The sequence below is a fragment of the Oratosquilla oratoria genome, chromosome 17 (genome assembly GCF_046742065.1).
Source record: "Oratosquilla oratoria isolate Oo_2021 chromosome 17, ASM4674206v1, whole genome shotgun sequence".
NCBI lineage: Eukaryota > Metazoa > Arthropoda > Malacostraca > Stomatopoda > Squillidae > Oratosquilla > Oratosquilla oratoria.
This window is the reverse complement of record NC_134793.1, coordinates 21242804-21261246: the sequence shown is the minus strand read 5'-3', so window position 1 is coordinate 21261246 and position 18443 is coordinate 21242804. Positions and strand designations below refer to the sequence as shown.

The 18443-nt window shown below is 41.0% G+C and overlaps 1 long non-coding RNA gene across 1 annotated transcript; it reads left to right on the top strand.

The window, feature by feature from the left end:
* The first annotated feature begins 389 nt into the window (after positions 1–389).
* On the top strand, positions 390–16812 carry LOC143034495 (uncharacterized). Its single transcript, XR_012967252.1, has 2 exons — positions 390–16385; positions 16542–16812. It is a non-coding gene; the product is annotated as an uncharacterized LOC143034495 (long non-coding RNA).
* Positions 16813–18443: the final 1631 nt, after the last annotated feature.

Sequence of the window (18443 nt, the reverse complement as noted above, 5' to 3'; positions counted from 1 at the left end):
CGACATCATCCAGACCTTTTCCCAAACTTATTCTCGGCTCTTTCCAAACACCCTTTTTATGCATTTCTTTAATCTCCCATTCTTCTCTTTTCCTTGTTCCTCCTTTTCCTTTTGCTCCCAATCAACACCCTTTAACAATGCTCTTCCTTTAACAATCCTCTCCCTTTACCACATCACTTCTATGTTTTAAATTTCCTTCCCACTTAAATGTTTCTCTTCTTTTTTTATTCACTTTTATAAAAAAAGAAAGAAAAAAAGAAAAATTCTTCTACTGTGTCTCCTTAGAATATTCTGTTTGTCTAAACCTTAAACTCTCCCTTTCTATTCTCTTCTTCTATCTTCCCCTTGCTTACGTCTTATGCGTTCCAGCTATATATATATATTATATATATATATATATATATATATATATATATATATATATATATATATATATATATATATATATATTCATTTACTCATTTCCATTAATGCTCGCTGGCCGAGCGGGTTAGAGCGTCGCTACTTGCGGCGGAGGTCGAGGTGACGACAGTTCGAACCCTGCCGCCAGCGAGTTGGACCAAGGGCATGGTTCATTCAATTCCACGTTACAAAGTCCTCTGAAAGAGGCACCGTCCTAGTCTCCTGATAGCGGGAGTTCGAGACGCTAAACCGAATCATTATCATCATTTCCATTGGTTTTCATGTTTACAATTTACTCATTTTTCTTCTTTCAATACTCCACCTCTGTTCTTCCTTTCCAATCTCCTTATTTCTGTACTTATTCATACTAAACTTTTTTTTTTTACTCTTCCTTCTACACCTCATATAATTCTTATCACTTCACCTTAAAAAATATATATATTTTCTTTTTTATTTGTCCTGCGTTTCTTACATCACCTTCCCATCACTCTTTTCTTGTGCCATCTCCAATCCAACTCCTATTCCACATATATTTTCATCTTTTCTGTATCTTCCTCTTCTGCCCCGCCATCCACATATCACCAGTTTTTAACTGTCCCTCTATTTTGCTGTCTGTCTTAAATCTCTTATCGCTTATGGTATTCTATCGGTGCTCCGGTGAAGTAAGATGTGCCGAGTGAAGCAGCTCTTATACCACCTTCTCAGTACGATATGGTCCTCCATGGACAGAAGCGCTGGTTATGATTGACAATAATACGTGTCACCTGTTGTATATTCTTGTTTCATGCCCACCCCATTTTCTTTCTATTTACCCGCTTTCCGTTTTCTTCCTTGCATTTCTTTCCTGTTGTACCATTGTGAACACATGGACCTGATCCACGATATAATAGAACTAGGTTAAACTCACACGACCGCATGCCTGTGCCCTTCCTCACTTCAATCTTCCTCAATAATGTTGAACCTCAACTGCTTTGCAAGAAACGAAATATAGTCGCATTGTATATATAAAACCTTAGTATTAAGTAGTTGCTATGCTATAGTAGAAAAATGAAATAAAAAACAGAGAGAGAGAGAGAGAGAGAGAGAGAGAGAGAGAGAGAGAGAGAGAGAGAGAGAGAGAGAGAGAGAGAGAGAGAGAGAGAGAGAGAAGTATTCCCTAGATAGCCTCCCTCCCTCTCTCTTTCTTCTTGCGGTGTGCAATGTTGGAAAGGTTGTATCAGCAGGGGATAATCTCAGTCTCTGATCTCATTATCTTATCGTTCTTCCTTTTGTTCAGCCACATCTTTCTTTGTAAGTTCTACTCTTCCTCCTCATTCTAAACCTATTTCCTGGTTGTCTTCCACTGCTCTCCACATTTATTCTTATAGTCCTCTTCTGCTCACTTGTTCCTATGCATCCTCCCTACCCTTTGAAAAAGGACAATGCTTCTGGACCTAATTTCCAATTCCCATGCCTCGTTTCTATGACCATGCCTGTACACAATACCTCAGAGTCTATACCTTCGCATGTACTGCCCTGTTCTCGTCTCTCCACCAATTTCTGTGCCCAATATCCTCACCGTGAACACCATGCTGCCCAAATCCCATGCCTCAGGGTCCAGATCCTTGTCCCTGTTTTCACCTCACCTCTTGTGACCCTTGTTAAGTTCCCAACCCTGCCCTTGTACCTTGTCCCCAACCAGCAGCCCTGTACCTAAAGACTCCTGTTCCCTAAAACATTTTATGGGCCCCATATCACCTATAGCTTCCTTATTTTTCTATTCCGTTCTCCAATACACACGTCCTGTAATTCCTGTACCCCTACACCTGCCCTTCCCTTACTCATTGCCAACGTATTCATCGAAGGCCCCAGGTTCCTCTTTCCATTCCTAAAAAAAAAAAATAAAAAAAAAAAAAAAAAAAAAAAAACATTGTCAGCGTTCCCCTAGTTCCCCTGGTCTTCCTCCGAATCCTGCATTCCTTGTCCCTTTCCCTAGAAGGAATCCTATAATCCCTAATTCGGACGCCGTCCCCCGTCCCGTCACTATCCTTCGCTCAACGTCTCCTGTACCCTCAGTCCTTGCCAGTCTCCTGACCTTCTTTCTTAGGCCTCGACCATCACCAACTGCCCCTTGGCTTACGTCCTCTTGGCCCGGTTCCCGACTCAGTCCCCGGCCCTTGGACATTGGCCCCCGAACCACATGCTCCATAACTCGTACCTAATTTCCCTTTCTCTACCCCATACATTTTGTATTCTGTCGACAACCATTTGACCCCATGTTCCCATATTCCCCCATTCCTGCCCGTTGACCAAAATACATTATGTTTCCATACCCTATGTCCCATACCCCATAACCCATAATACCCTATACCCTATACCCTATACCCTGTACCCTGTACCCTATACCCCATATCCTATACCCTGTACCCTAACCCTATAGCTGTACTCTATACCCTATACCCATAGCTCGTGCCCCATACGCAATGCCTCATATCCCAGCCCCATACCCAATTTCCATTCCCCATACACCATGTCTCATACCCCATGTCCTATACCATATTCTCCATACCCTACAGCCCATATCCTTGCCCCATACTCCAGCCTCATACCCCATACTCCATACCTTATGCCTCATACCTCAGCCCCATACCTCATGCCCTATACCCCATACCCTATTTTCCATATCCTATACCCTATACCCCATACTTCATAACCCATATCCATATTCCATAACCAATGCCTTCATAATCCATGCTGCATACTCCGCACCCATACACCATAACCCCATAGCCTATAGTTTGTAGCCCATATACCATAGCTCATAGCCCATACCCATATCTATACCCCATACCCCATACCTTATATCCCATTCCTAATACCCTATAACCCAAAGTTCACAATCCATGATCCTTATCCCATAACCCATGGCCTAAAACACATACTCCTCATCACATACCCCATACCCTATAGTTTATACCCATACCACATACCTTACACCCCATACCGCATACCCCATATCCCAAACCGCATACCCCATATCCCAAACCCTATGCACCATACCTCATATAGTTCATGCCTTATGCATAACTCATACGCCATACCAATACCTCATACCTTATCATACCTTATCATATTTTGATTCCCATACTATATACCCCATACCTTACATCTCGTACACCATACCTCATGCCCATACTTTAGATTCTGTATTCCATACGCCATACTTATGTTCCATTCTTCATAGCCCTATAGCCCATAGCCCGTACCCCATCTCCCATAACCCATACCTGATACACTACACACAGTAATCCATACCCTATGTTCCATATTCCCCATACCATATATCTCATACCTTGAGTCAATATAACCTACGAATGGCCAGTATCACCCGTCTCCTGTTCTTTGCCCCCCTTGCCCCAAACGGGATGCCCCGTGTCCTGTGCCTAGTGGCTTCTTGCCCCTCTCGATGCCTCATCCTCTAGGTCCTTTGCTCAATGTACCTCTCCATTGCTCCATTGCACCATTGCCCCATTGCCTGGTTATATCCTAACCCTATCCTCTGTCCCATACACATTTCTGTGCCCTCTGCCCTTCCTTCCTCTGTCCTTGCCCCTCTGCATCTTGGTCCTTGCCCAGTGATTCATCTCACAATCCCAACCCTTTCACTTCCACAATCCCTTTGTCAGTTGTCACAATCCTAAACCACAGATTCCACGTACAGGATCCCTGGGTTTGTTCCACACGTTTTATCTCATGTCCAGAATGACCTACATCACCCAGCCCTGTCCTTTTCTTCCTTGTCCCATACGGAATAATCAGTGTCGAATGGTGGCTAATACCTCCCATGGACTCTCATATGTAGCCGCAGATCTATGCTCATAGTCTCATGTTGCATGCCCCAACCCTTGATCCTTGTCCCTGCTCATGTCCCTGCTCATTCCACGTACCCCAAAGTTCCATGTTCCCTACTCTCCCCAAGTAACCCAGATTCTGCCCTCATGTCAGTTCCCTAGTTCCGTAGTTTTCTAGTTTCCTAGTTCCATAGATTCTTAGTTCCATATATCTATAGTTTTCTAGTTCTCTGATTCTCTTGTTCCCCAGTTCCCCAGTTTCTTATTTCTCTAGTTTCTTGTTTCCCTAGTTCATTAATTCCCTAGGTTTCTACTTCCAGAGTTCCCTAGTTCCATATTTCCTCAGCTCCTAAGTTTTATCCACCACTACTTCCAGACCGATGATTACTTACTAATCATCCCCGTCCACTGTAGTTGTCAGTTGCCCCAAGTGAAATACTCCAGACCTCATGCTCCACGTATCTGCCCCTGCCCTCTACTATTCTTTTTACCCTTGGTTACCAAGTCTTCCTCTCCAGTTCCATGCCTCGTATTCTAAAGGTCCCTTTTCCTTCACTCCAATTACTTGGCCCCAGCCTTGTACCCTAGTTCCTTTGTTCCTTAGCCTCATCATCCTTTATCCCATGTCCCGAAAGCTCAGTATTAATTACCTCAGTTCTTTGAAGAATGCTTCAGGTCCCTTTCCCCATGTCCCCCATGCCTCGTTCGCAGTTTCCCTCTTATTCCTCCGTTCTCCCTGACCACAGGTCCCATATTCCATCAACCATGCGTGCCCTCCTATCCTGACATTTGTTCCTGTGTCTGTTACCTTGTATCCTAACCTTCACCCCACTTTGGCCTCTGCTGTGTTCGAAGACTTCAATGCCCAATACCTACTACCCAATATTTAGTGAACCTTTCTCATGTATTTCATCAACAGACCCCATTTCTGTTCCCTGAGTCCCAGACACCACCCTGTCCGTGTCTCTAACCCCTGCGCTCCCCCGAAGGTTCATCTTTTCCATTATCTCTCATCTCCCTAAATGCCCCACGTCCTTTGTCTCCTACCTTTTCTCTTGCCCCACTCAGGATGCCCCAGACGGAACACCCAGTATCCCTTGCCCTATGCCATTTGTCCTTTGCCACTCCTTACTTCTTGCCACCGTTTCCTTTTCATTTTACCTTACCTCATATTTCTGTCAGTTCCCGATCAGTAGCCCCAACCCTTATAAATGAGGCCTTGTGACCCTTGCCTCTTCTTCTGCTCCTGGCTCCCGACTTTTGACTTCCAGTTCCTACTCCCTGGTATCCATCCCCTATCTCCTGTCTCTGTCCTGAATTCTCATACTCCATTAATTTACCCCTTTTTCTCTTGTCCTCTTCCCTGACTTTTACCTCCTGCTCCTTAGGGTGCAATCCAGTACAGTTACCTATTACCCTGCACTACCTATCACCCGCCTCCTACCCAGTGTCACCAGGAGAGGATTCCTCTATGTCTTACATATTATCCTATATCCTCTAACCCCAGCCCCCACCTGGTTCCTACCCTGTACCTCTTGTCTCTAGTTTACTCCTCATTCCTGTCACTTCCTCCCTGTCCCAAATATCCCTGTATCCTCTTACCCCATCCCCAGATTGTTCCCTCTTCCCATGACCCTGTTTCTATCAGTGATCCTGACCTTGTCCATGCCCCCTTAATTCTGTCCCATTAACTTTGAGCTATTTGTGCCTTGAACCTTGTCTCATGCATTTCATACCTACATTATCCTCTAGCTTCTGGCCCATGTCTCATGCTCCTTGTTGGCCCTGTCCTAAGCTCCTGTACCTCCCTCCAGGTCCCCTTTCTACAGTCGCGGACTGATCTTCCTCTACTGTAAATTTAGCCCACTCCCCATTTATTTCCTTCTTCCCTAATCTAGATCTCCCTGTACCCGTTGTTATTCAGCATGCTCCTTGTCCTACACCATTGCTCCCTGCAGGCAATCCAAACATCCTTGTCCACTACCATTGTCCCCTGATTCCTACCACTTATCGCCTTCTCTAACCCTGGTAAAGTCCATGTTCCTGCCCCCTAATCCTTCCCTTTTCCCAGTATCTCTTGCGTCATTCTGCATTTCTCTTTCACAGTGCTCCATATACCATTCAGTCTGTTTCTTCCCTTGTACTTCTTATCTCCCATGTCCTGTACTTTCTGCCCCGTTCCTATAGCCTATGCCTGATCTCTGTCTCACGATATATGAAGCTGCCAGTGTCCATATGCTCATTACATCAGTCTTGCATTTCCTTCTGTCTTACCCTAAAGTTGTACATCATTATTATTTCTCTTCACCCTATGTTCTCTGACGAGAGCGTCTTCATGATTCTAGAACAATTCTGACCTCCTCTACTGAGCTATTTATGCCTGTGTAGATGTTGTCATCGCCCATACGTGACCATCTTGCACATTCAACCTCTTTAACACTGTTATAGGCTTAGAATTTATTTTTTAAAAGGCTCAACAGTTTTGTTTAGCTTTGAGTTGGACCCAAATAGTGCCCATCTTTCAGTTGAACAAAACCTTTTGGTACCTGAAGTGAATCGCTAATAACAGCGAGAATCATACAAATAATTTCCGACAGTCGCCCCGGGAATCGAACCGAGGTTCCGCTTGATACGAACTCACTCGGTAAGGCATTGGTTTGGCATCAAGCGAAGCCCCAGTTCGATTCCCGGGACGACTGTCGCAAATGATTTGAAAGCCTTTTGGTGTTTGCCACAATAAATTCTATACCTTGTGTTAAGGTGTCAGAGAGATCTGTGATTTCCGGGTCTCATCTCACAAAGTACAATTTTGTCTTCCCGGTGCGTATTGCTGCTAGTGATAACTCTTTTCTTCACCTGGGATATGAGACAGATGCTCCTCTCCTGTTCTTCTGATACCTGATAACATTGCGAGTTCCCACCGCTTCTTGTTACCAGACTAAGATGACTAAACTACAACTCCTTTTCGCCACTTTCCCCGCGGCCACTCCATCGCATGGTCAAAACCCCCGACGTCTTAAATGCGCAAAAAAACAAACAAAAACAAAACATAATAATGCGTATATGATATCACACTTCCGATGAACAAAGGCTACAAGCTGCCCCCCCTCGAATTGCGTCCAGAGGGATGCGTTCTGAACCATTCTTTCTTAAGGCTTCAGCAAGTACAAGAATAGGAATAAGATCTTCTTTCCTTTGAGGACAGATACCATAAGCTTAGACCTACGACATGAATCATCCATGTCTTAAAACCAAAGTAATCCAACAAACTGCTCCCACCTACTCGTAGGTCCGGCTATTACCCATGAGCAACTCGCCTCTTCAGATGTGATGCCACGATTTACCATCCGATCTGAGGTCGACCGAATGAAGTACAGTGAGCATCCTTGAAGAGGCTCAAACGAACGATCCCTGCCTTAGATTTATGCAGATAACAAGAACAATTCCTGCCTTCCACTGACACCTATCTCAATGCTATGACTAACTCTCGATGACAAAGTAAACCACGTGAGGCATCCCCTTCATGGGACCCACAGAGATCCTCCGAAGTATCTTTGTCCGACTCCTGTGCAGATCCAACCAGCCGTTGTCTTTTAGGTCCAAACAGACGTAATAACAGATTGTTTTAATTTTTTTCTAAACAGATGTTGGAAAACCTTCCCTTCTTTGGTGAATAACAGAGGCTATGATTGCTTTTACGCTTAGCCAGTGCCATGGCATAGTACCCCCTTGGCCCTAAATGGATACAATGATTTACTTCCATATTCAGCCCAGCAGACCTTTGCCCTTTTCAGGGTGGTTAAGAGGCTACAAGTAGAGGCTACAATTCCTTTTACTCTCGGTAGATGCTACAGATTACTTCTCTTCAGGCCTAAACAGATGTAACGGTTTATTCCCATTATTATCCAGTTAGATGTCGCATACTTCCGCCCTTCAGAGGGTAATGCAGAGGCTACGGTTCTTTAAGGTTCAGCAGATGCCAGGGAACATTCCCTTTCACACTTGACAGCTGCAGTTTTTATTTCGTTTTCAAGCTGAATGGAAGTCATGGAACATATCCTGTTCAGTCTAAGTGGACACAGCGATTTGCTCCTATCTTCGTTCAGTCACGTGTTGTAAACCATGCCCTTTATGGGCACTGCGGAGGCTATACTAACGTTATCCATTACCAATTTTAACCGCTCATTTGTCATTTACCTTCGCCCTTCTTTGGGTAATATAGAGGCTACCGTTTTCTTTTACGCTCAGCAGTTGTCATAGAATGTTTATATTCAGATATTAACAGACAGCGATTCATCCCTGCTTTTATCCATACTGATATCACAAAATGTTGCCCTTCTTAGGACAATGCTTAGGCAACAGTTTTCTTTTGTGCTCAGCAGTTGTCATGGAACGGACATTCCCTTCCAAAACTAAAAAAAAAAAAAAAAAAGATATGGTGATTTGTTCCTGCTTTTATCAACATTGATATTAAACACATTCGCCATTCCAAGGCAGCGTAGAGGCTATGATTTCTTGTTATGCCTTGGAACGTATCCCTTTAGGCCTGAACGGATATCAACAGTATTCGTCCCGTTGTCTTTTACCCAATCAAATGGTAAGATCCCATGCCCTTTCCAGGGTAGTCTAGAGGCTACAATAACGAGGCTACAACTAGAGGCTACAATTATATTTACGATTACCAGATGTAATGAAACATTTCCTTTGAGGCCTAAAGAGATACAGCGATCACTCCCACTCATTCGGTCAGCTTTTTAAAAAACTTTTGTCCTTCTTAGGGACAGAGCAGAGGCTATAATTATTTTTAGACGCTGCAGCTGTCAAGGAACATCCCCTTTTCTGTTTAAATAGACAAACGATTCACTTCCAATTTGATGTAGTTCAGAGGCTAAAATTAGAGGCTACAACTACTTTTACATTTAGCAGATGCTATGAATTTATTCCCCTTTAGTGATTCATTCCCACTTTATCAAAATAGATATCACAAACACTTGCCACAGTGATGGCTTATACGGATTTTAATTTGGCTAATATTTTCAATTCTTTGGTACATTGATGCCCTTTAGAAATTTCATTCTGGCTAATGACAGATGATTTTGTTTTATCTGAGGGGTATAATTTCATCATCTGCCATCCTATATCACTGGAGTTGTTTCCCCTTGTGTACATTTTCACAGACTTTTTATTTTTTATTTTTTATTGGACTGTTTCCAGATTGTCTCTTGATAGCTGGAGAGTCCTATCCCTGGCCGTATTCTGATTTGTACTTGATCTGTGATCTATAACCTGTTCATAAGGTTTTGATATTTCCAGTGTCTGCGACATATAACCGCATTTGATGGGGTTGTACTGCATCTACAATTACATAATGAAAGTGTGCACCGTCCCTTGCATAGCTACCTGACTTCACGTGGACGTAAAGTCACCAACACCTGAAATCGAACAACACTGAGGATTCTCCACTGTGATTCTCCACCATTCTCTATTGTCAGATGGTAGCGTAAGGATTCCCCATGACGGCTTCTTGTGAAGTTACCCCATGATTCTTCACCATTGTCAAATACCAGAAGGTAGTGTATTCTCAGCACATGGCACCAACAAGCCCAATGGTCCCTGATGTTAAGTAACATTGCAAATGCTTCTCAGCTTCCCATTGTCCTTTGAAAAATGATGTACAAGGGTGCACAGTATTCTGTTTTGTTTGTTGGTTGATCGAAATACTTACCCGTCTTTTTTATTTCTGCAAAATAGTCACCATCCTGTGCTGACTTTGTGAACTGCTGACTTGCAACCCTTCTTTGTGGTCGTCCACTAATATTTCTGATCTATAAACATTTCTCGATTTCTTTGTAGTACTTCGTACTACACTTGAGTGTTTCTTACTAAGTGCACTTCTAATCTACCAAACTGTTTCTTGACATCCAATGACAAATAGATTATTTCAATGTACTATTTCTGGCAGATCCCTCACTGTTTTCTCACAGGGGATTTCCAACCAGACCTTATCAAATAGTTCCGACAGTCGTCCCCAATTCAGGCTTGTGAAATCATGGAGCCGTCGCTCTGCCAACTTAGCTATTCGGAATTATTTGATTGACTACACCGTCACTGGTGATTCTATTCAGACGTTACCTTGTGTTAGCAATGAGCCAGTTTTCCGGAGTTCACCCATTCGGTATACTTCATTATTCCTTATTGTCAAAGTTTTGAATTGCTAATGCCTGGTCATTCCCTGTTGATCGATAACAAAATATTGTTTCCCACATGGCTCTCCTCCATGTCTCCCTGATGTTTGACGACATACAAACTTTAAGATTCTCTAGTACTCGATATCATAATTTTGTTCTGTGTCTCCTCTCCCACAAAACTGATCTCGCGAAAGCGAGTGTTCTAACATTGGTAGTCCATGATCCATGATCAATACTGAAAATGTACGTTGTTCTTGTGTTACTGAAGATTTCGTTAACACATACCTTCACCATCTTCTGATAGTGTACCACTTTGCTCTACAAGGCCTCAAGGCTATATAAATCTGGTACCAACCACACTGACCAATCATCCCCTTAGATGCTCAAGCCACTGTCGTGAAGGTACGTAGTGGAGTACTCCTCCGTGACCAATCCACCAAGGAAAGTCCACTGTCTAAATGAGAACTGATGTGTATATGGACACCAAATGCCCGACTAGTAAATCTATTGACCGTATCCTTGTACGAAATGATGCAGAATTTTACTCTTTTTTTTCAATGTCTAGTGGAAGAGCAGATTTCTCCCTAGTTTTCTGTTGACACCGAATTTCACTGTTTCTTAAGGCCCAGTGAAGCGATACGTGCTTCAATGGCATTCCCAGGTTCTTTAAGCCAAAGAGAATGTCCAGTTTTATAGCACCCGGAAACATGGTCGATCTCCATCCATACCGTGATTTCCAACGGCCGCATGGTTTCCCATGTGTACTTACAAAGCAAATTCCTATAACATTTGGACATTTAGTCGAACTAAGGATTTCATGATACCAGTACATCATACAAAAATGGAGTTACATACTCTTCTCATATGTTATACGCTACTGAGAGATACACAGATCATTTACTATGCTTATGTCAAATCCATAAAAAGTTCCCCGATATGAGTGGCACAATTACTGAACAGTGCAGTAATTCTATTTGATAAATCTCCCTTTTTTCTATTGTATGCTCTGTACTCTAGTAATAGATCTGTGATCATCTCTGATATATCTGCATATATCATTAACAAAATTTTGCCTTTGCAGGACAAAAGTTCTGCGATAAATTTTTGCTCTCTTTGGGAATCTTCCCAAACTAATTTAAAGTCTTTAACCCACTTCGTTCTGTCTTCTCTTTCTTCTCTCCATTTTTCTCTTTATTCTCTATTCTTATTTCTATCTTTCTCTCCTCTATTTCTTCTTCCTCCTTTCCTTTTGTCTCCCTTTTCACATTCTTCCCTCAATTTTCCTCCTCTTTTATGTTACCTTCTCTCGGTCGATCTTCCCCCCCTCATTTTTTTTCTTATTCACTCAGTCTATTTTGATGGAAATATTTTATTTCTTTCCTCCCAGAAACCAAATTTCACCCTGTCAGACCTTCTGTTGCCTTTATTGCCCCCAACAAACCTGAAAAGAGAGAAGATGACTCCTTCATGTAAAAATATTTAATCATTTTCCCAAAGAATGCCTCCCCCAATTCATTCTGTATTTCCTAGTTTCCAGTCTTCTTGCAACTAGACCCAAATGTCTCTTTACAAGACCCTGATGACCAAATGAATCTTTGTTGTTTATCTTTGCACAGTCCTCAAGCTACACTTTCCCTTCTTATTTTCCAATCGTGTTTACTTCCCCTGATCCTGTAGTAATAACATGCTAATGACTTTTTTTTTTTTGCATCCGACCTAGATATGGATCAAAAGGTCTCCTGTCGGCATGCTCCGCCTTTGTAATCCTTTGTAATGTTTCCAGATTATCACTCGTATTCCAGATCCTTCAATACTCCCATAACACTCCTTCACATGTATTTTTGTTATGTCTTCTGATTCTTCCCTTCCATTTCTCCTCCTCATCAGTCCAAACTCATTTTCATCTTCTATAGTCCCTTCTACATCGCTAAAATCGTTAGAAATATATTGCCTTTTGCTCATACCCGTCCCTATGCTATACCCGTCTTTACACTATACCACATTCCTCTAGTTGTTCCCCACCACCTATTCTATGCTCCCTGAACATCCTTTGTATCATTCTTACAGACTCTGCCTTCCATTCCATATCTTAAGACTTCTTATGGTATTTTGACGTATTTTCCACATGAGCACTGGAATTCTTGTACTACCCTTCCCTGCAATATTTACTGTTCATTTACTATCTTTCTTATTATTCTTTCACGCGTCTGTTTCTATCCAGTCACCCAATTCCTACTATCGTTTTACGTACTCCGATGATGATTCACTTTATATATATACATCCTTACCTTTCAAATTGTCTTTTCATATGCTTTACAGTTTTCAATTTCACTTCTCAATGTTTTCTTATATGCTCTCACTCCATTAGAGTCAACTCACGTCTTTTCAGACTCAAAATGTCTAGCTTCTCTCGTTATTTTTCTTCTCTTTGAAGTTTGAGCTTTTTCCTACATTTTTCCTGAATCCTGTCTTAGGCCTTTGTTTCTGAAACATATTTTCCCGTTTTCTTTAATTACTTCTCTTTCCCACCGTCTGTAATCTGCACCTCCACTAGAGAAATTGTTAGATTACATTCCTGTCTCTTCCTGATACTCATTACTGATACAAAAAGGTAACGCTTATCCCACCACATCCCGAATCCCACCTTATCAGTCAGTATCACCACTTTTCGATGCCTTTAACAGTGATTCTTTTTCTACGATGTATAATTTCAAACACGGCAGAGACTCTACAGGACTTGGATCATAGTGCCATCTACAACAACCACTTACAAATGACGGATAATATCTGTTCCATTTAGTACAACATTGATTTCAATGATGACTTCTTTGTCTTCTTAATCGTACTCATGTCAAGAAGTACAAGTGGATTCTAGTCAGAAGTTTTTCATGCGGTTTGTTGTTGACAAACCTTCCCATCGATTCAGAATAAAAAATAATCTCTAATTGTTCATTTCGTAATTGGGATTACATACTCTAGTTGTATCAAATCTGAACACATCAAATAGTATATTGTTCCTACACGTTTGCTAAAAAATTTCCATCTGTTTGGTCAAATTTTTCTCAAAATTTCAAGAATCTAAACAAGTCCTCTTGCCGTTTAACTGTTACACTTTTACTCTCCATCTTTGATCTCGCCAGCAGTGTCTCTAAATACTATACATTTACAATCTATAGTAGATAAGACTTATCTTTTTTGAGTACTTGATGCGTAACCATACTCTAATTGAAAACAGTGCATTCTCATGATGCTGAAAATCTTTATCTCTTTTTATCATGGTGGAGTTATGTACATACCAGACTGTACCTCCTCTACAGCTTCCTCTTTTACTGCTTTTAGTACAATACCCGATTTTCTTGATAGTATACTAATACTATTAATTGCCAATATTATGTATACCCATTATATTTGTAAAGTTTGATCTTTAGTAGAATTCATTTAGTGATATTCTAAGCAGCTTGATATTTTTTATAAATCTCTTCATGGTATTCGGTATCCAGCAATATCTACGTCATCGTTCCTCCTTATTAAAATGAGCAATGGATCTCAACCTGGGGACCACGACCACCTAAGGGTCCAGAGGCTCACAAATGGGCCACTAACTGATGGTAATTACTGGATGCCTGATCTAACCTAACCTGACCTAATCTAACCTGATTCTATTCCATGTTGAAGTAATCTCCAAGAAGCTAGATAGAAACAGCGTCGCATAAGTGTGGGTTATATGAGACAACAGGTTGAGAACCCACTGTTCTTGGTTTTTCGCCCGTACGTGGTGCATATCCCCATTCTTGAGATACTGTCTCCGGATCAACTCTTCACATTATTTCATATCATGCTTCTCTATAACACTAAATCATTTGGATTCATGCATGCAGTCCATCCTTCCGATTTTTCTTTCTCCCAATTTTAATCCGCAGCTCTTTGGAATATTTGTCTTCTTACATTTTTAGGAATTTGTGATTATCCGATCCCAACACCGTTTTCTTCCGTTTTTTATGAAACCCTTTTTGTTCTCCATTTGAACTACCTCTTTCTCCCGTTCTGATATCATCTTAATACTAGTGCTGCACACGCAGTAAGCTCTTCTCATTGCCCTAGACCTACTTCTGTGATTATTTTCACTTCATGTTACCAATTGAGTTTTAATTTTGCTCATAGCATCGTACAATAAGCTGGTCCGCTCCAAGAGAGACCAGGGGCAACGGATTGTCTGATACAGTAAACTGATCCGGCCTCGAACGTTGAATGAGTCTTAAACCGTAGGTGTATATAATGATATCTAGTATTCATTACATACAGATAACAATGATGAAGATTGCCCGATGATTATTTGTATAAGTTTTAACCTCCACTACTGGTGTCCATTCAGCATGGTACAATACAATGTCCAAATATGGTTTCAAGCATTCGATTCATCTGTTTTGTCACTATCTGCAACCTATAGATTATAAAGTTAAGTGCAATACAATGTCTAGATACGGTTCCAAACACTACATCATGCGCATTCGATCCATCTATCTTTTGTCGCTATCTGTAACCTGTAGACTTCAAAGCTAAGTGTAAAACAAAATCCAGATACGGTTTGAAACACTACATCTTGTATATCCGAACCATCTATCTTTTATCGCTATCTGCAACCTTTAGACTACAAAGTTAAGTGTAATTATATGTCCAGATACAGTTTCAAACACTACAACATGTGCATTCGATCTGTCTATCTTTTGTCGCTTTCTTCAACACATGGCCTACAAAGTTCAAGTTTCTGTTGTCTACCGAAATGCTCTGAGCAAGGCCTTCCTATCACAAGATGCCCGTCTCCCTTCCTTCCCGTCTTTCACCACTTTTGTCAACGGCGAAGAAAGATACTTCTCTTAAAACCTCCATATCAGTCACAAACAGGAAGAAATATATTAACATCATACAGTAATGTGTATATCATTCCTTTGACCGTGAGCACAAATCTCACTCTTATAGCCTCCTTATCAGCCACGAGAGAAATCATGATGTTCATACGTGTGTATATCATTTCACCTTGGACTAATCCTACATGATGCTCAATGAGTTTCATAACTTAGATATTTTCATTCAAGAAGTCTTACTAGATCCTCTCCATACCAGATTTTGAAGTTCCCAATATATATAACCCAGCACTTCATACATAACAGCAATGCCAGTATTTGCTAAAGTTAGTGAATATTCTTTAACCATGAAATTCAAAGCAGAATATATATACGTGTCCTGCTTGAAGTGTATTAATTTCCGAGCTATTTCAAGTTATTTCAAGTAGTCTACTCTGGTCATATGTGATTAGATTCTATATCAAAGGTTACGAATCCATGTAAATTTATTTAGATCCTGTATACTTCTCCAAGGACATGCGTCTTCTGTATCCTTACCGTCTATACCTTCGCATTTTGCATCGACACAAAATCAAACCCTTTTCCTAGAGTCATCACTGGTCCTTTATCTTTTATGTGAGCCTTCAATATCTGAAGTTTCTAATTTCTATACTGATAGAACAGTATTTTTACGCTAGAAGTATTCTAGAACAAAAAAGTTAGTTATAAAATTATCCGTGGCAATTATAAAGTGTTTCTGAAGGAAAACCGCATACCCAGAAGCTTATGGATGATACTGTACATAGTTTGCCTCAAAAAGTTCCCTATTTTTGTATTCACTAATCCCTCTAATTCTTCCTCTCGGAATTATTATAACATCAAACAAAACCCTCCACACACAACGCCCGCCAAGAGAACCACATAGTTCTGCATTCCAAGTGCACCGTCCCAGAAGTACAGCAAAGAAGGAAATTAATGGACAGCAACAAGAACAAACCACGGTGGGGGAAGTCTCTAGGACGATCCGATCCTTCCTGACCGACCTCATCGCTCTTCGGTAGCCGATCGAATTCACCTCCAGCAACCAAACACCATTCCTGTATTTGCTCGATTCTGAAGAATGAGTGAGTGAACACAACCACCTTTTTCCATGATTCTGTCAAGTGTCTTATCACGTCTTTACGATGAATTGAATAGAAACATTGGTAAAAAATCATTGCTGGTTTTGAGATCTTTACTGAGCAAGGAATTCTTACTAGTGATTTTGATGTCTTACCCAGGCACCCCGAGATGCTGCACCTCAAGAGTGATGCGTATCTGTGTTTCAGACGACGGACTCTAAGAAGAACGAGCAAGGAAACATTGCCAACCAGTTTCGTCATTTATCGTGTATGTGGATTGTTTCAAGGAAATTATGAATTACGGAACACCAGACTACTCCAACACATTTCACTTACTTTCCCTGAAATTAGACTGAAAGATGATAACATTTAGTGATGATTGGCTTTCAAAATATTTAGAATCGTGTCGTGACTACAGTGGACATAAAAAGACAATCAGACCCAACTTATGTGAACATTTGCAAAAAATCTAAAAAGAAATGTATAGGAGCTTTGTGGTACTCTTTATGATTTTGCATCCTTGTCATCTCGAATTTGTACTTATTAACTTGGTTTTGCCTTCCCTTTATCATCTCCTTTTGATCTATATGTTGAGCAAGACTAAAAACCGTCACAGGACATCCTCTGGCGGGCTGATCATATTTGATGTGCCTGTACCCAATAGCTTGTGCAATGTCTCCCATTGGCGTATTATACATTGTACCAACCATAGAAAACCTTCTTTCTTGATCCTGCAACTGTATTATACCTGTGATATGTAAATTAGAAAACCCTTTTCACCGCTTTATTTCTCTTATGTTTTATATCACCCCCTAGCCTGTTTAACCTGTGTATATTGAGATGTTTATAATAAACTGCTATGTATAGCTATATTGTGGAATAAATTTGATATCCAATTAAGATAATAGCATGTCCAGCATATTGAGATTGGAAGAAAATATATTTGAAATCATGCTTCCTTGTGTCTTATTATTCCTCCTCCGATTATAATTGATTACAATTATTCTAAGAAAAGTATTGGTTCGCAGTGGAGCATCCTGAATCCAAGAGACATTTGGGTTGACAACAAGGTTACATCTAGAATTGTGAAAATATTCATGAAGGTAACGAAATGACAGGAGGTAGGGTTGGGTGGAGAGTGACTGTGTATAGATGGTAATGTTATGCAAGGAAGGGAGGGGCGGGGGAGGGGGGAGGGTGGGTGCTTATGTGTGTATGATATTTTGACGCAGCCCGAAGGGATCCCTCCCCGTCTTCTCTTTTTCTGCATAAGGGGAAAGAGAGAAGGGGGGGGGTTGCCGATGAAATTAAGCGGTCTTGCTGTGGATGCACTGTGTCTTGCTGCATTGCTTCTGACCCAGGGCGGTGGGGCGAGATACAGGTATTTGACTTTGGTTACCCTCCTTATAAGGGGGAAAAGGCTCTTGGTATATAGATTTATGAAGGAGACGCTGATCTAGATCCGAGTTTTATTCCTGATTCATTTCGTTCTATGGTTTCTCTAGATAGTTCTAGAAAAACAGATGCATGAGCATATCAATAAATAAAATAAAAAAAGATTACTATCAGTGCACGCTGTTACTCTTCCCTATGAGCAAGGGGATAGGGTGTGTGTTTGTAAAGTCACAGCATTGTCCATAGGACGATCTATATACGAACTCTGAGCTCCCATCCAGTAGGTTAATGACTGTCGATCATAAGCCTAGCACGTGATCCAATAAATTGGTGAATCAAATACATAATACAGGAAGTGAGATTAGGGGTGGGGAGGGAGACTCATGATAAAAAATCTAGAAATGTCAAGAGCAATTACTTAGAAATTCAAGTGACTTTTTTCAAGGTGGTATTAGGGAGATCATAGATTGAGATGTTGATCAATATGACACCTAAATAAAAATCCTAGTTACATTATATAACCCTGTAAGTGAGCCTTATAATTAAGAAATAGTGAAAGATTGAACAAGACGTTTATAAGAAGAAGTCTTCAACTGTGATCCAAAAATACAAAAGAGGAAGGAAGGTTCAATAGTCATTTCATCAAAAGGCAACAACTTCGAACCA